The sequence below is a fragment of the Amblyomma mixtum genome, chromosome 3, assembly GCF_055824585.1.
Source record: "Amblyomma mixtum isolate Tamu chromosome 3, ASM5582458v1, whole genome shotgun sequence".
In the NCBI taxonomy this organism is placed as follows: Eukaryota; Metazoa; Arthropoda; class Arachnida; order Ixodida; family Ixodidae; genus Amblyomma; species Amblyomma mixtum.
In genome coordinates this window covers 309,328,340-309,351,952 of record NC_143014.1, presented here as the reverse complement: position 1 = coordinate 309,351,952, position 23,613 = coordinate 309,328,340, and the positions used below count along the sequence as shown (strand labels likewise).

General features: G+C 44.8%; 1 protein-coding gene and 1 pseudogene across 3 annotated transcripts in view; both read right to left on the bottom strand.

Annotated features, from left to right (window-relative positions):
* Positions 1-23,613, bottom strand: part of LOC149355558 (uncharacterized) — a 212,965-nt gene that overhangs the window by 22,902 nt on the left and 166,450 nt on the right. The window lies entirely within an intron of this gene.
* Positions 457-6,868, bottom strand: LOC149355560 (uncharacterized; annotated as a pseudogene). The gene is made up of 6 exons (XR_016289318.1): positions 6,800-6,868; positions 6,110-6,217; positions 5,942-6,018; positions 5,725-5,817; positions 5,522-5,620; positions 457-5,425 (listed from the first exon to the last, which is right to left on the bottom strand). The product of XR_016289318.1 is annotated as an uncharacterized LOC149355560 (transcript).

Below are 23,613 nucleotides of genomic sequence, written 5' to 3'. Positions count from 1 at the left end.
TCCTAATTGGTTTTACAACCTCCAATTGGAGATTACAACTCGTTCCCACAATCCTAAATGGTTTCAAAGATTCCAATTGCTTCAAAGCTTCCCAATGAATATTCCAATTGGTTTTGTAGATTTCATGGTTTGCAAGATTTGAAATGGTGCCACCTTGCTCAACAGTGGGGTTGTCTCTGCATGGATGATATGATTGATCAGGGAAAGTGATCAGGGAGCTAAGGTTTAGGCCAGATGTGAGCATTGTAAAAATGTTTCATAAATTTCTCAGAATATTGCTTACCTGCTTGAATTTTTTTTACATGGCTGGCAAACCAAGTTTTCATTGTAGTTCTTGCAACATTCATGTGATTTTCACATAAGCATGTGAAAATCAGTTTTTCTATAAAAGTCTTAGTCACATGAAAAACAAAATAGCCAATGCAAGCATATTATTTATCTGAAACTGAGCAGCAATAGGATGACACAAGACAAATGCGAAGCAATAATACAAGAAAGAAATATGCACAAAAATGAAATCAGAACTTGCATTCCCTTCAAGAATGTCACAGTGATGTGGTCACTACACTATCAAAAGCAGACAAAATACACAGAGACTGCTGTGGTAGCATATTATCAATAAGAAACAATCACGAAAATGAAAGCATCACTTGCATTCTCTTCAAGAATGTCACAGTGTCAGCCCAACTGCAGTAATGCATGCACTTATATAATCACTACACTATCTAAAGAGACAAAATATACGGTGTGCAGTGTAACCATATTACAAATAACAAACATGCACGAAATGAAAGCACAGCTTGCGTTCGCTTCAGGAATGTCAGTGTCAGCTCAACTCCCATAATGCATGCACTGAAGTAAGTGGTACACTATCCAAAGCAGAAAAGCCCAGAGACTGCCGTGATAGCCCAGTGACGGCACTTGGCTGCTGAGACTAAGGCATACATTTCACTCCCAGCCACGATCTACAAAACAGTTTCATGAAGACCAAATACGAAGCATTTGAGTGCTGTGCGATGTCAGTGCACTCTGAAGCACCCCAGGTGATTGAATATTTTCAGTTTCCTTTCAGTACTGCATCCTTCCTAGGCAATTTAAACCATGTATAGCACTTCACAACATGCGAAAATACAGAAAATGAGAAATAATTTAATTTTAGAACTGTGATGGAGCAGTGCAAAATGACTGCAGAGCACTGCATCTGATATAGCTATACACTTGCCTCTGCCGAGTGGTTTTCAGACGAATTAAGGTCAGTAAGCTCAGTGGTTAAGACGCTTGACTATCGACCAGAGTACCTGGGTTCGATCTCGACTACGACGGCAACATTTCGACGGAGGCAAATGACAATGCGTCCGTGTGCTCTCAGATGTCAGCACATTAAACATCCCCAGGTGACCTAAATTCAACCAGAACCCCCCACTGTAGCACCTCTCACACTGAGCTGCTTTGGGACATTAAACCCCACAAAACTAAGGCAAGTCAACTGTGGCAGCCAGCCAATGCTGGGGAGGTCCACCAACAGGATGACCAGTTTGTATAGATAAGGTGGTTACAACTGGCATTGACAGGGTAACTAAAAGTGAATGGGGAAGGCCTTTACCACAATGGGCATAGGTGGGTTGGTGAAGAATAAAATGTGTGAAACACTGGTAATTCTCTACAGTCGAGTTTACGATTACTTAAGGTAATCGCTAATAGAGTCAGGACAACCTTAGACTTCAATCAATCAAATGATCAGGCAGGCTTTTGTAAAGGATACTCGACAATAAACCATATTCACGCTATCAATCAGGTGATCGAGAAATGCGCAGAATATAACCAACTCCTATATATAGCCTTCATTGATTATGAGAAAGCATTTGACTCAGTGGAAACCTCAGCTGTCATGCAGGCATTGCAGACTCAGGGTGCAGAAAAGTGTTATGTAAAATAGTGGAAGGTATTTATAACAATTGCATAGCTACCATAGTCCTCCATAAAGTCAGCAATCAAATTCCAATAAGTAAAGGTGTCAGGCAGGGAGACACGATCTTGCCAATGCTATTTACCACCTGTTTACAGGAGGTATTCAGAGGTCTGAAATGGGAACAATTGGGGATAAGAGTTAATGGAGAATACCTAAGTAATTTGCGATTTGCTGATGACATTGCCTTGCTAAGTCACTCAGAACGTGAACTGAAAAGCATGATCAATGAGTTAGGCAGAGCAGAATGGCAAGGCTAAAAATTAACATGCAGAAAACCAAAGTAATGTTCAACAGCCTAGCAAGGGAACAGCAGTTCGCAATTGGTAGCGAGGTGCTGGAAGTAGTAAGAGAATATGTCTACTTAGGGCAGGCAGTGACCGCAGATCCAGATCACGAGAGGGAAATAACTAGAAGAATAAGAATGGGGTGGAGCGCATATGGCAGGTTCTCTCAGATCATGAATGGCAGTTTGCCAATATCCCTCAAGAGAAAAGTCTACAACAGCTGTATCTTACCGGTACTCACCTATGGGGAAGAAACATGGAGGCTAACAAAGAAGGTTCAGCTTAAATTATTGGCAACGCAGCGAGCTATGGAAAGAAAAATGATAGATGTAATGTTAAGAGATCGAAAGCGGGCTGACTGAGTGAGGGAACAAACGTGGGTTAATGACATCCTAGTTGAAATCAAGAGGGAAGAAATGGGCTTGGGCGGGGCATGTAATGCGAAGGCAAGATAACCAGTGGTCCTTAAGGGTAACGGGTGGATTCCAAGAGAAGGCAAACGTAGCAGGGGATGGCAGAAAGTTAGGTGGGTGGATGAGATTAAGAAGTTTGCGGGGATACAGTGGCTGCAACTCGCAAAGGACCGGGTTAATTGGAGAGACATGGGAGAATCCTTTGCTCTGCAGTGGGTGTAGTCAGGTAGATGATGACACAAAAAACAAGAGCTCTCCACTACAGCATCCCTCATTGCCAGAGTTACTTTGGAACGCTAAATCTCACAATTTGTAACATTGCTCATGCTGACATCAAAAAGACTGTAAAAGATGAAATGAATCAGACAAAAAGTGATTGTGTTACTCTTTTTGCATGTCTCGTGTGACCTCAATACTGTGATGTTATAGGTATTGTTGGATCGTGGAAACCTGAACCACAAAAAGAAATAGAATTATAATTGTATCTGGCAAGCACACACAAATGGCACGTGGTGATTAATTTATAATAATGTCTCTCATCCCATAGCCACGCTATGCTGAATATGCCAGTTCTAGTCCAATCACCAAGGCTATGTAGCATTGGGCTCTGTCAACACTAGGGGAAGGCCACCTAGGAACACCTGAGAGCTGGTGGCACCTCTTTTGCCCTGCCACGGTGGCTCAGTGGTAATGGTGCTTGGCTGATGACTCGAAAGATGCTGGTTCAATCACGGTCGCGGTGATTACATTTCAATGGAGGCAAAATGCTAGTGGCCCATGTACTGTGCAATGCCAGTACACGTTAAAGAATCTCAGGTGGCCGCGATTTCCGGAGCCCCCTGGTACCGAACTTCACAGGTATGTGCTTCAGCAGCTCAGTAACAAATGCACTTTCCCCACAGCAAACAACATTCCTATGGATGCTTATGATCCATATGAAAGAAAAACAACTGAATTACTAGTTCTCCTTCACACAGCATAATTTGAGTTGGTAAAACTGCAGTAATTTCTATACACTTGTGCATACTGCACAGGTATTTCAGGCAGCATACGGATGTTTCTTTTACATTGTGGTTGCAAGAATAGTGTGCCCTTCCCAACGAACCATGCCTCTCAAGGGATAGCAACATTCTTTAGTGTAGTGGAGGCTGAACCTAGAGTGGCACTATAGGATGCAACTCTGGTAGATGTTGCCTCACCAAGCTTGTTGACTAACGTATCCACTTCCAAGACTCTGCATAGTTGTTGTGGGATGCCATTGGCAGCTCTGACTGCTTGCTATAAGGTCCCATTACCAGACTCAAATGGGAAGGTTGAAGGAGTCGAGAGTGGCACCCAATGGTGCATTCTCTTCATCAGGTGAAGGAGTTGGTGCATGTTAAAGGTCATGCACTCCTTACCATCATACAAATGTGCATAACCATGGAAGGTCACTATGTGCACCTCCACAACATTTAGGTCTGGGAAGGAAATCTTTTCCTGCAAACAAGATGTGTACAACCTCTAAAAGGTGTGCCCAGTGATCTAAGTATTTTTTTCTGATATGTCTTGATGAAATAGAAGACTATAAAAAAGAATTCAATTTTTCCATTCTTTGGCCTTCCACCACCTTCTTTCATGCATTGGCTTTGGAAACCTTTTAACTTCTTTTGGAGGTGCTACTGACTGAATCTTATTATCGAGTATGCATGAGCTAAGGGCTGAAGCCAGAACTCTAAAAGCTGCTTCCCCACCCCCAACAGAACACAATGCATATAGCCAGGAAAAAAGCTCCAGACTATATGAAAATGTTCCAGGTTGATTCGTGGGAAAACAGTTTTTACTCCGTTTACAGGCTTACTTTGAACAGCAGCCTCCATGTCATTAATCATCTGCTTCTCAGTCCAATCTAGGCAATCAGCAAGAACTGGATATTTCAATGCCTTTCCGACTCTCTCGCCTCTTTGGAGACACCAGTTACAACCACAATATTCCTTGCATTGGTGCTCTTGCCATGGAGTCCACTGAACAGCAAATACAGAAAGCACGAAACAATTCTGCGTGACCTTTATAGTTTAATAAAAAGCCATTTGTGGAAAGATTGTTCATACCTTGTACAAAAATACTTTGATACATTTTCATGCATAGATTATCCTAATCAAACCATAGAGCAGCCAAGATGAGCTTCTTCATTCTTTCTGCTGCAGGAACCTCATTTACGATTAGCTCAATTGACCGAACTGATGCACTCCTTGATTTAAATAAAGGAGTACAATCAGCATTTAGTGTAAAACTGATCGTAAGGCCAGCATCACCAGTAGCAGCAGCAAAGTCATGGTACACAGCTCCATCACAAATGTCAGACAGCTCGTCAGTGCATGGTAGAGGCTGCAATAGAGCAAGGAACTCGCACCCTTTTTTCAACCTCCCCCATGCGTACAATGCACATAGCAAAGTAATAATGAAATGTCAGTGTCCTCCTCAATGATTCAGCAGTTTTCCTAGCAATACTGACAAGTTGGCAAGATTGCCTGGCAGGAGATTAAACAACTAAGTCAACAATATTTACGAGCCCTGTTAGTGTCAGGTTATGCTGCTGCAAATATTTTAAAACTGAAAGAAATATGTCACCTTTAGACAATACAACTTTTTCATTCACTGTGCTTCAAAAAACTCAAAAATTGATTTCTATGCTTGGTCCTCCAAATTTTAGATGCCAGATCATGGCTCCCCGCTTGATCTGGACTCCCAGACGGGACCTCCTCTTCACTGAAAGGTTCCTAGAAATGCAAACAGGATATTTACCAGGGCACAAAGAAATTTGTAACAATTAGCAGACGTGCTGTGGGACGCTATGAATATTCTGCAAAGCTTACCGAAAGCTGTTTCCCGTGAACCAACGCCAGGTTATCTTCTGGGCCATCTTCGAATAACGGCGCTGGCTGGTTCAGGCTGCTGCACTGATGCACAGCACTCTACATGAAAGATATTCAGAAGTGGATGTAGAACTAGACTTCACATGAACTGTATTTTAAGAGCACCAACAAACTGCTCTTGCAGAAGCTAAAAATTTGCTTACCAGTGATTGCATCTGCTGATATGTCCGGCTTGTGCCTTCTTGAGATGCAGTCAAATTTTAAATGTCTTCATGATCTGCTGGGCAAGGTCCATTCTGCACACAAGGAACTGACTGCTAAGCACAAAAAATGAGCAACAGATGGGCTCTAAACTTAATTTACTAGCACACATGGTACAATAAATCAAGTCGCTTCGTGAACATAAACAGCTCCACTAACCTAGGCCTGCTCCTGAGACCTCGGGCTTCCCTCTTCTGTCAAGTTGCCTGTGACAGACCTCTTCCGCCATTTCTAATCTGTAATGAACAAGTTTTTTCTTTGTTTTTTTGTCAATAAGCGAAACTAAGCAAATTGAGCGTAGCACATACAGCTGGGAATCATACTTACAGTGCTGGTGATTTCAGGGTCACTTCTCTGCTGTTGCAGGGCTATTGTCTTGGGCAAGCATTGTTGCAAGCTCAGGTGCAATTAAGTCTTATAGGGTCTTTGCACTTGCTTTTAGAATGTTCCACTGGAACATTCAGAGGCGTTTGCAATGGCACAATTGAATTTGCCCCTCCATGTGAATTGCCATGTGACTGACGCAAGCGGCGGCATTTTTTGTTTTGTAGCTTCTGGTAATCAGCTACTGGCTACATTAAGTGTCGAAAGATACGTATTCTACAAGTAGGTATCAACCACGGTGGTATCAACCTTGCATGCTTTCAACTAGACAGAAAACAATGTTTATAAGACAATTTTTTTAGCAAGGCAATTATTTCTGCATGCACACAACTTTGCTAGTCTTGTAGTCACGATCTGATTGCTTATGGTTTGGGGGGGGGGGTTTAACATCCCAAAGCGACTTAGGCTATGAGCGACGCCGTAGTGAAGGGTTCCAGAAATTTCGACCACCTGGGGTTCTTTAATGTGCACAAGACATCGTACAATACACGGCGTGCCTCTAGCATTCTGCCTCCGTCGAAACGAGACCGCCGTGGCCAAGATCAAACCCGCGTCTTTGAAGACAGTAGCCGAGCGCCACAACTACTGAGCCATCGCGGTGGCATAAACACAATCTGAGAATCCAAGACAAGCCTCCATCAGTGAGCCAGTAACCAGCAGGGCTAGTGGTGCCATCAGGTGAACCACGTGAATGCCAGCCATGCCGGCAAGACACCACGTACGCGAAGCTGTTTTATCGTGGCCGCCTTGCATCAAGTGTTTTCTGCAGTGTGCCTTCACACGCATACAAACGCTACAAGGACAACAGCTTTGCTATTGCTCTGATCACCGATGTGAAAGGTTTTCATCCTGAAAACAAAATTGGCTTCACAGCTCAAACATTGGCAAATGGACTGACGCTGATAGTGAAAGTGACTACTATCTTATTCTTAGAGGTGAGTACAAAACTGGGTCCATGTAATGCCGGGAAATGGGTGCGCATGTGCACACTGCTGGGCGTTGTGCAGTATATTGGCACCATGCACTATGGCATGCGAAATCTTGCAAGCGATCATACTGCCTAGCTTTAATCTACGAATCCTGCAGGATTCCATGTTCGTTTTGTTTTAAGCCATCAATCGACATAACATATCAAGAAAAAATTTCAGTGCAGCCGTGAGCATGAAATTGATTCAAACCACGCGAATTCGTAAAAGATGCAGGTAACAATTCCAGAGGCAGTAATTTTAAAAAATTGAGAAGGTAATTGTCAAATATGAAGAATTGTACAACTGCAGCATACTTTATAATACTCTTAAAATAACATTGGAGAGGCTGCAGATGTGTGTGAGCACTTATGGTTATTGTATGCATGCATATATCAATAGCTCGTTTTGTACCAGACGTTCTTGCTGACCTATAGTGGCAGCATACTTCAAGCCTTCAGTGGTTATACTGCATATGCATTTGTAAAATCAGTTTTGCACTTATTTTAGTGGTAGCATTCTAGCGCTTGATGTCTTTAGAAACACTGTGCTTGATATTTTGTTTTTATTTACATGTTAATGTTCATCATTGTTTTTCCTTGGCGGCAGTTTGGAAGTACCTTAGTGCTCCACAAGCATGTACCCTTGATATAGGATTAGTGCAGATGTAATAAATTAAAGAATGGCAGTGTATTGTTTAAAAATCCTTGGTCAGATTCTGAAAAGGAAATTCAAGCTGCACTTGAAAGTGGACACCTGTGTTTGCAGAAAAGCTTTGATTCTAGCACCAGTTAGGATGACCCTCATGAGGTGCAGTGCTCAGTGTAGTGGTGCGATGATCGCACTCCTTGATAAAACATATCAGATGTGTAGAAAACAGTTCACTTTGTTTACAGGTGGAGAAGGAAAGGCAAAAAAAGAGGACATTGCAAAAAAATGAGCTGCTTGAAATTATCGAAAAGAAAAGAAAAATAAATCCAGCAAGAAGTGAGGTTATGAAAAAAAATGCAAGCAAAGCTTGCAAGAGATGATAGGGATCTGAAAAAAAAAGGACGACATGATAGCAAGCCTGAGAAGCACAATAGAAAAACAGGAAGAAAGAACTGTGAAATTAAGAACTCTGAATGACGGCCTTCAGGAAACCACTACAAAGATAAAGGATTTTGAAGGTACAGTACGGTCCACTATTAAAGGGAACATGCGATCGCGTGGCCTCCGCGCTTCGTGGAGCGCTGCCGATGAGAACTTGTGGGAACTGTCGGCACAAGACACATGCGCAGTAAGCATGACGGCTGGTCATTCCGCACATGCGCCTGATGCCGCCTATTCACACCGCATCTAGGCAGCAGGGCTTCTTGAAGCGCAGAGGGCACACGATCGCATGTTCTGTTTAACAATGGACTGTACTGTACGTCATTGATTAGCTACAATTGCAGAAGTAAATTCACTGCCTCACTTTGAGCGCAAGCACTTCTCAAACACCCTTTCAAGGAGTGTCGTCTTCAAGAAGAAGACAGCTGCTTCTTAAAGGGTCAGTCTACTGAATTTTATCGACCATATTTTCTTTGCGGCAACCGATAGCTCTTTACCCAAATTACCGTTTAGCCAGCTGTGGTGCCAAGGAGTGCAGTAGAACATTTTAAAATAGAATTTATTAATGTGGGAACACATCTGTATGAGATGGTAGTCTCATCTGGCAACCATCTGGATTTCCGCCGCGCGGTGACAAACATGGCGGCGCCCGTCGAAGCTGGACCTCTCGCTTCGGACTGAATTCTCGTTGTTGCTGCCTTTTTCAGTGCGTTCACTGGACATAAATGGGGCACCTGTCTTTCGCTTCGTCTCATCTTGCCTATAAGAAAACATATAAGAGATAAATTTTCATTATTTTAATAATTAGAGTGACGATTCTGCCGCTCCTAGGCTTAAGTGGAGAGTCGGTTTGCTTACAGCAATGGTTCCCATCCTGACGACGAGATGGCGCCACTATAGGCTGAGTTTATTTTTGCGTCTCTGCCAGCATACGCTGAACTAAAAGTGGGAATGTGCCTGCGTTTTGTGTACGTGTAACTATAAATATTCATGTGATTTACAGAAAAAGCGAGCGGTACGCCTTCTACAGTTTACTAGAACAAAACGTGCGTTTCTCTGACATTGGGGCATACAAATGGTACGTAGTATATTCACTTATGCTTCTACAAAAAAAGACTACCACTTTCTTGAACAAAATGAACGTTTGGGGTCGCCACCATGCTTTTTTACGCGACTTTTAACGCCGAAATAAAATACAAATTCCTGCCTAAACCGAGCGCAGACCCCTCGTTATTGATGTTATAGGGTGCCAACTACCAGAATATGCCATTATTTATATACTCATCTCGGTGAGTAGACTGACCCTTTAAACTTGGCATAACCAGAGAACCTGCCATAGAAAGTCACAGCCATCACCTGTGAGATGTCGCATAAAACTGAAGCTATATTATTTTTGTTGAAATTATGCATGCAAAATGCAGTGTGATCACAATAAAGAATTAGCGAAGTGAAAGCAGTGTAGGTAAGTATCTCAATTTACCTGTCCCGTTTAGGGCAGCAATGCATGCCAGTAAAGGACCTTGCGGTACAGATATCTTTGTTGTTAATGCATTTTTTTCATTTTCTGAATTTTTTTCATGCATTTCTGTGCCAATTTGGCACCTCTCCTGAACAAACAAAATGCCATTCTTGTTAATGAGCTGCTGCATCTTTTGTGCATATTTTTCTTGACCTATCTATAGCTTCTGTCTACCTGAAATAATTTACAACACCACCAAGGCCAGAACAACAGCACACCACTGCGAACACTTCAGGTGCTGTTTGTGCAGAGTCATGTATACGGAGCTCTGCTTCCTGTCCGAATGCCTTCGACCAATTCAGCTGCCAAGGAAGAAGATTCCTTATCGGATAAGGTGTGGTGATTTTCATACAAAAGCTAATACCTCACTTGGCAGCTTTATTATTCTTAGCTTCCTGACAAGACATACTGTCTAGATTTATAGTTTGCTCCAATTGTCAACACACATTTTACATTTTAGCACCATTTGGCAATGTGCAAGAGCATTTAAATTGTTCTGCTTTTCTCATTGTGTTTTGTCTTGTACTGCCAACATCATAGCTTGTCACAAAGGAAGGTCATATATTTAATTTTACTGGTTCGCTCTGCAGTTTGACATCGAGTTAGGGTAAAAAAAAATGGCATTTTTGAGGTCTTGCCTATGTGATCTCATTGTTAAGACTAGTGGCCTCTGCACTGCTGTTTCTTTGTAAAGAGAAAAAAAATCAGGAGGACGCTTAAGCTTCGCATTAAGAGTAGACGTGATAGTGCCTTCTCCTCATTAAGCTAAGCGTTTAAAGGTTTTGGTGCAATGCAGTTCCACACGCAAAAATGAACACTGCTTCTTTAACAATGAACGGGTGCAAGTAGCCGTACAAGGCCACCGCCCGTGGTGCTATTAGTATTTTCCATGACCCATCTGGAGCGATGCCAGGTCCAACAACGGTGGCACAAGAACGGAACGAGCTGTATATGCTCTCACATAAAAAAATTTGTGTTGTGTATTTCTTTAATGTCTTCAGTACATCAATGCAGCCAGATGATAAGAGTTGGCCAAATTAAACCCTTCCCCATAAGCTTCTATTACTCTGTCCCATATACTAGCATTATTATTTATTGCACACTTTCAGTAAGGAAAGATGGCAGTCCACAAAGGGCAAGGTACCACTCGGAATCTACAAATTTTTGCTTTTTTTCCCATCTAGCTTCTGTGTATGCATGATGCCATCATTTTTTTTACTTCTTGGTTTTCTTCAGATTGATCTTATAAATGACCTCTGCATAAAACGCAGCACATGGAGATGTATAGAAGGCTGCATAAAGGATTTTCTTTTTTTGTAAAGAACTTCCTTGTGGCAGCGGGACCCAGCAATTCTACTAACCAAGTCTCTTAAAGGTATCAAACTTCTTTGCATTGATTATTTATATACTAGGTGTTTTTGTCATGCATAAATGTTAAATACTGCAACATGTTCTCAGGGAAACATTGCCCCAGTCATCCGGGCCGCTGGAAAAATGACCCCGTTACTCCATGGAAGGTGGCTGTGCTGAAAGGCACAGATATCAACATAACACAGACCTAACAGATAGCAGCAGGCACTAACACTGAAGTGGGAAAACAGGATTGCAGCATTTACTTCTTCGGTTTATGGGGGTTTAATGTCCCAAAGTGACTCAGGCTAGGGGGACGCCGTAGTGAAGGGCTCCAGAAATTTTCGGCCACCTGGGGATCAACATGCAATAACATCGCACAATACATATCCTCAAGCATTTCGCCTTCATCGAAATCCGACCACCACAGCCAGGATTGAACCTGCATCTTTCGGGTCAGCAGACAAGCGCCATAACCACTCAGCCACTGTGGCAGCCTGCATTAACTTGTTAAACAGGATGTTGATACAAGATGGTATATCTTCCTACTGTTCGGTCAGGTTTTCACTGAAAAAAGTTTCACTGCCCTTGTCCAGTGCAGATGATACCAGTGCTGTGCATGTATAAAGTGTCTAGCAGTGGCGGTTTTAAGTAAGCTTTGCAACTTTCAGTACCACTCTTAGGTGAGACCAAACACCACAGTGGCTCAATAGTTTAAGCACTTGGCTGTACTGATCTGCAGTACCCAAGTGCAGAGGTTCTCAATCTTTTGAACCTGAGGGATCCCTAACGACTTTCAAAAGAATGCTTGTAAAGTAGCAGGCCAGGGTCACGTTACTGCTGGCCGACCTCTCCACCTTTCCTTTAATTAAATTACTTTCTCTCTCAAGAAAGAATGCTGAGATACCTCATGCCTTAGCTTCCGGTCTTTCCTGCCTAATGTCGGTGCATAATGTGGGTGCCTAATGTGGGTGGGGGCTTGTGGGTGCACAGATCCTCTAAAAATGCCTGAATTCAATTAACAGTGACTATCTGTACTGTGGACAAGTGTATAAAGGAAACTACACTATCATTATATGGCAAAAATAAAGGGGGTAAAAAAGGTTGCAGATGATGCATGCATGAATGGAGGTACTCGAGGGAACACTGAAAAGCACTTTGCAAGACCTTCGGTTTCTTTGGAACACTCTTTGAGAACCCCTGCCAAAGTGCAGTCGCAACTGCAACTGCCTTTCGATGCAGGTGAAACATTGTGCCGGGAGACATCAGTGCATGTGAGAGAACCTCAGGCTGCCTAGAATAATCTTGCACCTGCTACGGTGGTTTCCTTCATAGCCATGCAGTGTGCTGCTGTGGGTCACAAATATTCTGCTGTTGGGTGATTCCACGCAAGATCGAACAAAGGGTGGCTGGTCAGCCTTTTAAATTTATTTGAAATTTTTACATATTGAGTTGAGTTGAGTTTATTAGCATTTTAGTTCTCAGTACAGAAAACTAAGGGCCGGGAACAAAAGGTACAAAACCTGTACCTGGCTGGGTCCCCTGACCCCATAACAAAGTTGGTAGCGATGCACCCCGAATAAACAAATCATAAACTAACTGTGGCCTAATCACTGGAAAGGAGCAATCTGCAAATGGTTTTGACCCAAAAAATTTTTTTCGAAGCACACAAAATTATTAATGACGGAGAAGTAGAGTACCGCACTTCAGTGCTCTGCTGTTTTGGCCAACTTTGGTTATGAATTACATAAAATATACTAAAGTTAGGCACCTGAAAATTGTTTGAGTAAAAATAGGGATGTTTTATTTCTGCTCTGTTATTTTGGTCTGTCTGCAGGCTATAAATGTTTTTATATAATTTTTCAAAATCCCCCCAAAGAATGTTTTTTTATCTAGTTTGCAGGTCATATCAAAAACGGCTTGCAGCAGAGTGGCAGTAATTATGCGTTATCTATGCAAACAGACCTATCAAACTGCTAAATTGATATTTACATGTCTTTTTGACAAAGAGATATGATTGCGCTAACTTCAAGAAAACACAGAACAATAAAAACCTCTTACGACAATTAAAAAAACATTTTTTATATTTTTTAAACTTGGTCCACATGTTCTCCTTTATATCCAATTTTGGAATCATTACAAACAGGTTGCACAATTTTGCTTGCGTAGTAGTTACGACCCTTCCAATGAGACCCTAGCACAACGTCGAGTGCACCATGCAGGTCTGAAGAGCCTATGTCATTTGTGAATTGCATACGGATTTTCAATTTCGGTAGGATACTGTATGTAGTCCTGTATGTCTGGATGCATATGATTGTCTACGAGAGCCACTAAGTGAAGGATGCAGGATTATTTTTCACCACCTGGGGCTCCTTGATGTGCTACAGGATCGCACAGAACACAGACATTTTTGGCTCAGTCAGGATTCGATACGCAGCTTAGTTTACACACAAAGAGGTTAAATTAAAATAAACAAGCAGCATATTTCAAACAATTTATAGAGAAATGAACTAATTGAGAAGGTCATGGGGTCCTGCTTCATTAAAAACAATTCGTTTCTGGGCTGCAATCGTTTATTCACCTGATTCGACAACGCACAATGTCTTCACTCCTGTACACTTAGTTTCTTCGATGCAGACCAGGCTGTGCATGCCACGTACAATTCAGAGGATGCTTCTGTTGGTGACTTGGATAGCTGCCACGCATGCCACGACTGAATGCCATGGAAGGCACACACTGTCACCCATGCTTTCTTTTTTAACTCGCGGAAGGCAACAACTTCTTTTACTTCCAGGTGTATTAGATGCACATCTTTCAGTTTCTTCGATCAAACACTTGCAAAGTCTCCGGCTGCCCGCATTGCGCTTTCAGGGTTTGTTATCAGGTTGTTGAGCATTGCTTGGTGCTTGACGAATCCTCCAACACTGTCGCATGCATTCTTACCGTGTCCAGTTGCTGAGAATATACACTGGCTATTGGGACAATCGCTCTTTCTAAACTCAAAAAGCTGGTACATGTTTTTGAAATCACTGGCGGCTCCATCACTGACATATGTCATCTTGGAGTACACCAGCAGGTTGTCGTCCACCCATTTTCTCACATTCATTAGAGCCAAGCAGGCGTGAGTGGAGTCGTGGCTCAAATAGTCACTAACAATTGCGAAATTATTCGCATATTTTCTCGTTGTGACCACACATGTAAATACTGACACTTATTTCTTTTGCCAGTGGTATGCCTGAACCTAATCAGGAACCATGACAGTCCAGTTTTCAGCAAAATCGAAGTGGCATACAATGCTGCCACGCTGAGTGCATTGCTTTTCCTCGTAGATCGCTTTGCCTTGAGTCTTCCTAATGTGGTTGTGGACGATCCATCTTGCCACTAACACCTGAAGATGATTAAGAAAAGTGTCAGCATTCAACGCCTTCTTCACAAGGTCGCCTGACTCCCACGTCGCTACAAATATTTCTTCATCTCCTGGGATATGAATTTCCTCCAATGTCAGAGACCTGCCTTTTAGACACTCATTGCATTCGCCTAAAAGGCACTGCGTTGATGATGGAGTGCAATGAATTCTGGGTGAATGTCATCAACATCGACTCTGTGGCCAGTGGCATTCTAAAGAGCGGCGAAACAAAGTTGATAGTTGGCGCAAATGACACACATGCACACACCACGCTGGGGATAACATTTTACCCTTCGAGGTCTCAAGGCGCAAAAAATTTTGATAGGCCAATGACAGAATCAGGATGATCATCTTTATATATGTGGAATGCCTCCCCAGTTGATCTTGACATCAAACGCTTTGTTGCAAATGTTTTTTCTCTATCTAACACAACCGAGAGGACATCTTTTTTGTTATGGCTTTATCTGGAGCGTTGCAACTCATCCTTCGTGTAGTACTCACGCGCCGCAGATATGCACTCAGACCTCACCTTATGCGTAGTGACAGGATCCGGTCTGTACCACACGCCGTGATTTTCTTTCAATTTCCTGGACTTGTTGATCAGATATGTCGATGCTTCAGGAATAAGCTTCTTAAATGTCATTTTTTACCAGTTTTGATGGCAGGAGAGTGAGAAGCTGACGCCGTTCCCGGGGTGTCATAGATGCTGAATAGGTTTGCCTAAAGCTTTCGGTCCACTTCGCGCACAAGGAGCACCTTTCTTCAGCAGAACTTCCCAGTGCATCACCTTGGCTGTAGGCCCGGCTTATTTTGCAGAGAACAGTTTTGGTTACCGCCCGCTGCACCTCACTTTGTTTCCTTTTGATGTACGCAGGCCTGTCCCAACTTCTCACTGTGCCTGGAAGTTTCAAAGGGGACATGTCGGTGGTCACCATGCTCTGGTTGATGATGTCAATTTCTTCTTCAGGAGGCATAAAAATGTCATCCCAAAACTGCGCTTTCCGTGAAGATATTTTGTTGCAGAAGTAGCGAAAGCATGGGTAACACAAGTAGCCCATCTCACTGACATGACAGGTCTTTCGGATATTAGACAGTGCTTCAAAACGTTGACATCTAGGTCGGTGACGCTGTGAGAATCAAGCTTCTTCGGAATGAGCTTCTTGTGCTTGGAAAGGTAATCTGCACAAAACACTCGGTGAGACCTATACTTTGTCTCCATGTGAGCAGTGCACGTGAGCAGTGCACACAGTAAGAGCGAAACGCAAGCACGCCTCTCGCTCTAGAAGTGAACATCCGAAAACCGGTAGGGAGTGCTGTGCCCAGGCTCCCCTCCACCTTAAGTGGATTAGAACGCGTCTGGCCTAGCCACTACGGCGACGGCAAGAGCAAGTCTCCTGTGGAATGAGTCAGCGCAGCTTGGCTGGTGCACCCTCTGTCAACTTGATGAAGACTGCACCCAAGGTCTGCCGTAATGGACCACCCAGAGAGGACCTGAGTGTCTATCGCTCAAATCATTGTGCTGGGCTGTGTCAAAGTGTAGCCATCGTCAACAGAAAAGAATGTCGTGCACACCTTTGAGCATAGAAGGTCTAGTTTCCGGTGGTCCTTCAGCGTGCCAAGCAGTGTGGCGGCTGGTGAGTGTGTATTATCCCCTTCCGCCGCGACCATGCGTGGGGACAAAGGACAAGTTTCTGCCGGTTTCCTATACCCCACGTGCCTGCCTAAGGACATGAAAACGAACTCTCAAAGCATCGCTTAGTAAAACAAGCATCTGGGGTGCACGGGCGTAATCATAGTAAACCTGCTTTCATGGCCGCTGGGAGCCCAAATCACCTCGATATTGACGCCTTCGGTGCCACTGACTCCTTTTCAATACTCCAGATCTTTTCTAGGAAACTGTCATCCAGTCCTCCTTGCATTCTATAGACTTAGAAGGCAAGAAATCAAGTGTACATCATTTGCCATTCCTTGTTCAAGGGTCTCATTGGGGGGGTCGCAACTACTAGGGAGACAAAATTATGCAACATGTCTTTATTGATTGTGAAATCTGATATAAAGGAGAATCTGTGGGCAAAGTTTAAGAAATATAAAAATGTCTTTTTTTAATTGTCGTAAGAAGTTTTTATTTTTCTGTGTTTTCTAGAAGTTAGCGCGTGAGATCTTTTTTGAAAAAACATATAAATATCAACTTCACCAGTGTGATAGGTCTGTTTGCATAGATGATAGCGTGCAATTACTACTACTCTATTGCAAGCCGTTTTCGATGTAACGACCCGCAAACTAGATAAAAAATGTTCTTTGGGCGGATTTCGACAAATTTAGAAAACATCTGACAAACAAAAATAATGAAGCAGAAATAAAAACATCCATATATTTACTCACACAATTTACAGGTGCCTAACTTTAGTATATTTTATGTAATCATAACCAAAGTTGGCCAGAACAGCAGATAAAGCGTGGAACTCCGCTTCTACGTCATTAATAATTTCACGTGCTTCGAAAACATTTTTTTGGCAAAAACAATTGTGAATCGCTCTTTTCTAGTGATTAGGCAATAATATATAAAAATTTCAAACAAATTTAAGAGGCTGACCAGCCACCCTTTGTTCGATCTTACGTGGAACCACCCTGATACCGTTTCATTGCGACACTGTAGTATGGTTCTCATATTTACATTCATAGTGACCAGACCTGTAGGCATATCTTGTTTTGAAAGAAAAATGTAAAAGTACTGATCGGCATTGCAAGTTAAACATTTGTGGATATTGGTGCATGCATTGAGTCTTCAAACCTATTTCACTGTTTACGGTTCATAGATTGTTACAGAGCGTGTCTTCGATCCCAGGGCTTTCCTGAAGCTCATCTGAAAAATGTGATGAAATCATTCAACCGCTATGTAAGCGAGAAAATTTCTGATGTTGAGAAGACAGCCAAGCGGTATGTATGTGGACAGCCAAGCGGTAGGCGAAATACTAGAGGCCCGTGCACTGTGCGATGTCAGTGCACGTTAAAGAACCCCAGGTGGTCAAAATTTCTGGAGCCCTTCACTACGGCGTCCCTCATTGCCTAAGTCGCTTTGGGCCGCGTTTAAAAAAAGAAAAAGAAAAGGAAGAAAATTGGTTCTAATGGTGTCCAAAAATCAACTGCCTCCAATTGGAATTTCTATTTGTTTTTTACTGGGATTAATTATTGGTCGCGCGACGTTGCTCGGGAAAACATGCACTGCGCCCAAGTCCCACCGATGGCAGCACCTGCCATTCCAAGGCAGTGGCGCATCGCTTAACCGCTGCACAACCGCGCCAGGAGTGCAACACCAGGTATCTAAAATGTTAAGTAGAGAAAGATATGGGCATTGACGCATTAGCTATCGCGTCATACCCTTAAGGCAGAACGCGGTGCGGCGGCGACTGCCTTCACGAAGTTACCGCGCCGATCAGAAAGGGTGCGGGGGTGACGCAGCGGCGGCTATGTAGAGCCATGCAGGGGTAGAATTTCCGGCTGCGCGGAATTCGGTTACTTCGAAAACAGCGCGAAAAAGACGCGGACGACACAGATGTGGACGCTGCCACGTCCGTTTGAGACAGATATGGCGCCACGTATAGCACGCAATCACGAGTCCCGTTTCGACGAACTCTACAGCGCACATCTCTCCGTCTGCACCGAAGCAGTCTCCGAGCTCGACCGGTCGCAGTTGCTGGCTTGGCTTACATGGCGACGCCGGCGGCAACGCTGTCAACGCCAGCGCTAATGACCGCCGGCGGCCTATTGCTCCAGGAAGGGTGATGACGTCACTCGCGGTCCGCCTTTCTGTCACGCGTGCCCGTCACGGGCTTGTGATGACGCCGTGGTTTTCGCAAAATCAGCCAAGTAGTGCGAGAGATGCTCTTGCATTAAAAAGTTTTCCCTCTCTCTCCGCGCAGAAGGGGAGCACAGCGAATACTGCAAGTAAGCTAAGGTTAGCAGCGATGTGGCAAGGGTCAGCGGAAGGAAAGAGCGAAGCTACATGGGAAGGGAGTACACGGCTCCCACGAGATCACATCAACACTGTATGCACGAAGATTGCGCAACCTTTGTCGTCGTCATTGGGTAGGCGATCGTAATGTGCCGCTATAAGGCTTCTCGGACGCTGCACGTATCAGCGGAAGGATATTGACACCGTCTACGCTAGCTACCAATGAATTAACGCAACAAGTGTAAAAATTGGCTGTGGCTTAGCTCTGGTTAAACCTGGAGGATTGCGAAAGCAACATCTGCGCGTAGCCATGTATTGTTGCGTGAGCTACATCGCCCACAGTCTCGCGGTTTCGCGTGCTCTTGCACGACCATACTGCGCATGCGCGAGGAGCAAGTGACTTCAGTACGCACAGCTGGCATGCCTTGCCGCGCGCGCTCGCATTCCTTTACTTAAAATGATCGGAGTGTAAAACGTTGCCAACGCCAATGAACACAATGAACAACGACGGCCTCTGGCTTCAGCGCCGCGTTTCTGGCACAACGTTGTCAATGCCAACGCATGCAGCGCGCACCTGTCACTGCCGCCACTTAGCTTTAGGCATGGTTGAGAAGTGCACTGTTCCAAGAGGGCAGTTATGCGCCTTCCCTCTGGTTTAGGAGTCCAACAAGATGTGGACACCTCGCCCTCACCTCACGCTACGTATGTCCTGGCACAGCAGAGCTAAGCCACTGCCAATTTTATATACACCACAAACCACGCAGATGGCGATGCGCAATCGCTACTGCGGATCAGATAGGGAGAGAGAGAGACTAGCTGTGCGCCGTGTCACGTCACCCGCTCCTCGCGCATGCGCAGCTTGGCCTTTCCTGAGCTCCGCGAAATGGATCGGCGACTAGCGTAGTGTTGCTTTCGAAACAAAAGTCATCAATTTTTGGGAGCTACGTACGTGATCTAAGGCTGTGTCAGTGATTAAACGAGGAGGAGCCCGATTAGCGTGGTTAGCAAATTCTCACTGCATGCAGCCTCGCTCATCTTTCTGCAAAAGTTGAATTCACCGGCAGTCACGTTATCGCGACCATAGAGCAATGTAATTACGAAATGCCATTAATTTTTTTTTTTTCACGCCGACTGCACAAAGCCAGCACGAATGCGTTTGGCTTAAAACACTCCGTGAGGCTCCGTGAGAAATCTAACGGGCCCCTGATTTGTCTCCCTTGTCTGTTCAGTAGCATAACGAGGGCCTCGGTTCTGGCGATCTTCAAGTCCATAGGTACAGCTCTCACACAGCGCCGCCGCCAGCAGTTCGACCACGTTCTACGCGCCAACTGCAGTCTGACGGGACATTCTACGTCACCAGCTACGGTCGGGCGTCCCGTTGGAGAACCTCTCAAGGTTCTATACCTTCGAGAGCAAAAAGTGAGCCAGCCGCCGCCGTAGCTTGGTTGGTAGAGCCCTGCACGTGACATTTGGAGGTCCTAAGCGCGGATCCCACCAGTTTCACGTGGTTGTCTCTTCATCTTGCCTTCTATCTCTAAGATGACTGCGCTATTTTCCCACTCTGATCAAAACTCCCATAAGAAGTAAAAACATCCCCCAATGCTAGTATTCATGTGAGCTCAGCGACAAATGCCGCCTGTGACGAGAGCTACAAAAGCACAATGACACAGCATGACGTGCACAAAAAGCGAGATGGGAATTCCAGCTTCCCTACTGTTGGACAAGGGCACCCTTCAGCGCTACCAGTTAGGTAGTGGGTTGCCATGTAAATGTATAGTCGGATACAACTTAAGTCTGCAGTGAAGCTCCGCCCACATTCAGCCTCCGCGCACAGAATTCCTCCACGACGAAAAAGTAGTCTGCTGCTTAAACGCTTTTTGTCACGTAAACAAGAAGCTTATCGCAAGAAAAAAAATTATGAGCTCTAGAGTTTTGATACATGGATTTTTTCATTTAGTCAAACATTAAAAAGCTGGTTTCATTTACTGTTGCAATTGGCCAGCGGAGTAATACAGGACGCCGGGGACCGCGGCCCAGTGTTAGCAACTGCTGTTTTTTAAAGTTGTATCCTACTATAGTTATGCGAGATATCGACGCTGAAAAAGAACCGAACAGACACCATCGGGTCTGACAGAATGGTCCCGGCAATGGCACACGCTAGAGAAGATCCGTTGCCTTGGTCAGTGATGTCTGGCGTCGTTGACAATCTCTGAAGGCCTCGACACAGCTAGGGTGGGACGCCGGCGGATAGCCATGGCCAGCAATAAGAGCGGTGTATTCAGCGACGATGTATTCAAGAGGGCGACGTTTTGAAGAAGGAAACAGTGCCTGAGGGCAGTGAAGCTGCTCAGAATGACAAAGCGAAACCGCTGGCACTTACGCGATGTACGAAGACATCGCCGCCTTGCTCAGTCTGAGGCGGTGTGTGTGCCCAAAGACTGGCACCGACTGCTGGCGTTGTTCTTGAAGACCCCAACTTGTGGCACTTCCTGTCAGTCAGGAGTTCTCTTCGTCAGTAGCGCCATGGGCCTGACAAGGCGAAAAACGGTGCTCACAACCCGTCTGTAACAGGCGCATGATCCAGTAAATGTGCGGAGAGCTTGACTGTCGCAAGGCTGCACAAAAGTGACGGATGCCTCAAGTCTTCTGCGAATCCCGGACGCACACTTCTTGCCATACAACTACGCGGTTTGGGAACAGCAGATCCTAGCGAGCGCAGCGAAATTTTGCTGGCTTCAGAACGAGTGAGGGTAGCTTAATTGCAACTTGCACTGTCTCCCCTCTCATTATCGGAGTCTGAAGCAACGAGAACAACGCAATCTATGCAGACGAGACATTTGCGCCTTTAGGCCTGCTATCATCGTGTCCATAGCCCGCTGAATTCTTCCCGGTGCGCAGCCGATCCTAATCGGCATGACTTGCTGCTCAAAAAGTTCGCCCGCCGTGATGAACGCAACCTTCTCTCCATCTGATTGTAGAATGACGCACGCGTGGCCGCTACCATTCGCGAACAAATTGATCGCGTCAAAAGAACTGAGCCAGGCTCCCTCCTCTCATCTATACTGAATCAATACTGAAAACGATATAACCGTGCGCCTGGGGCATCAAAGGAAACGAGGCAGCGATAAAGGAACAAATAGCAAAAACAAAAGGAAAACCTCACTTCAGCATCGCTTAAAAGGTGCAGAGACGCGTGGTGATCGTTTCCTTCGTGCTCAGTCAGCCAACCTAACGACATGCAACGCCCCTCGGCGTCGCGTGTCGTGAGACTAACTGCAACCTGCACCGTTATGAAAGGCGGCTCAGTTATCTTATTGCTCTGCCCCCTAAACTTTCGTGGCGTCGATCAAAGTACATGTCATATACAACAGGTGTTTTAGGAAAGCACACTACTAATTTTTTTTTGCTAAAAAGTTGGCTTTTGCGGCATAGCAATACCAGTGTTGGTGGACGTCAGAAAGCAGGTGAGTCATGCTAAGAGTCCTGGTTAAATAAATTCTAATCGTAAACATCTTAACTCTCGGAGATAGGTGCCGTGTAGCAATTAGAGATTTGTAGCTGGCCATTAGTGATAGCCATACCAGTCTTTTTTTTTCTAATTTCGAAAACACGAATAGCCCTGGTTCAACAAATTTTGGCTATTTCTCGCGCAATTCGAAAAGTGCGCCCACAGCGCCGTCCATCAAGTCGCGCAACTCCGTGACACACGTGCCACGTGGCGTTCTCTGTCACTCCGGCGCTGCTGTGCTCAGCTGCTACTCGATACTAAAGCCCCTACACGCTGCTCCTGCCGAGGCATGGAAGAGGTCACATTGCACGTACGCCATGACGTGACGTTCACTTGTGGGCGCTGCTTCGAACTGCACAAGAAATGGCCAAAATTTCTTAGGCCTTAAAATGCCAGGAAGTGATGTGGATAGCCACTTACAAATCTTCAACTGCAACCAGGCGCCTATGTGTAATACAACAGGATAGTTAAGCGGGCGAGTTGGTGATACATTATGCAAAAAAACAGCGCGAACAAACGGGGACGAGACGAAGAATACACAGGACCAAGCGCTGACTCTCAACTAAAGTTTAATCACAGGAAACACGCTTATAAAAGGTGTATTCTTCGTCTCGTCCCCGTTTGTTCGCGCTGTTTTTTTGCATTATGTGTAATAGTTAACAGGGAACTATTAGAATTTACTTCAGCATTCAATAGTTAACATGAGTCGCCTGTTTTGTAACGTTCGTCAACAATGGTATTACCATGCGGCAAAAGCCACAAAAGGCCTACCTTTAAAATTAACGGCAGACTTTCCCGAAACACCTGATACAGAAACTACACAAGGCGCCCTACAGACAGACTCCATAGAGGCCATCAAGCAGTACAACAGCCGCACCCAGCGATATTCCGACCTTTTCAGCAACAACAACAAAACTCGGAAACAGGAACGACATAAAATCGCCGGTGCACACAGCAGCACAAGTAGAAGCCCTCGAAAATCGAGTCAATTATATACCGAAGAAAAAAAAACGCTAGCCTACAATAAGCCCAGAACGAAAGGCACAGAGGACTCCTTCAGACAAAGAACTCGAGAAGCGCGATGAATAAGAATAACGTTGCTTCTTCTGACTTAGCGCCACACCAACCCCCTCGCGCAACGCCACCGTACAACAGCATCGCACATCAACAACACGTATGCATGCGAACCTCAGACCGCAGCTCATCCTGCTTCAAGACACCATCCCTGGGGAAACCTCCCGATATATCGGAAGCCTTCAACCATGTATCGAAATAGCCGTCTTGGTGGCTCAGAGGTTATGGCGCTCAGCCGCTGACCCGAAAGACGCGGGTTCGATCCACGCCGCGGAGGTCGCATTTCGATGCAGGCGAAGTGCTAGAGGCCCGTGCACTGCGCGATGTCAGTGCAGGTTAATGAACCCCTTATCCGGAGCCCTCCACAGCGGCGTTCCGAACAACATGAGTTGATTTGGGGCGTTAAACCTCGTAAACCATGTATCGAAACAACGACGCCGCCAGAACGAATACACACCAAGCTACATCCGCGAACACAACCGCACTATGACATTAAAATGGGCTGACAAACGTAGAGCCGTCGCCCCAGACATCCCCACCAACTGGCGGGAAAACGTAACAGCTGAACCACTACAAGCGAC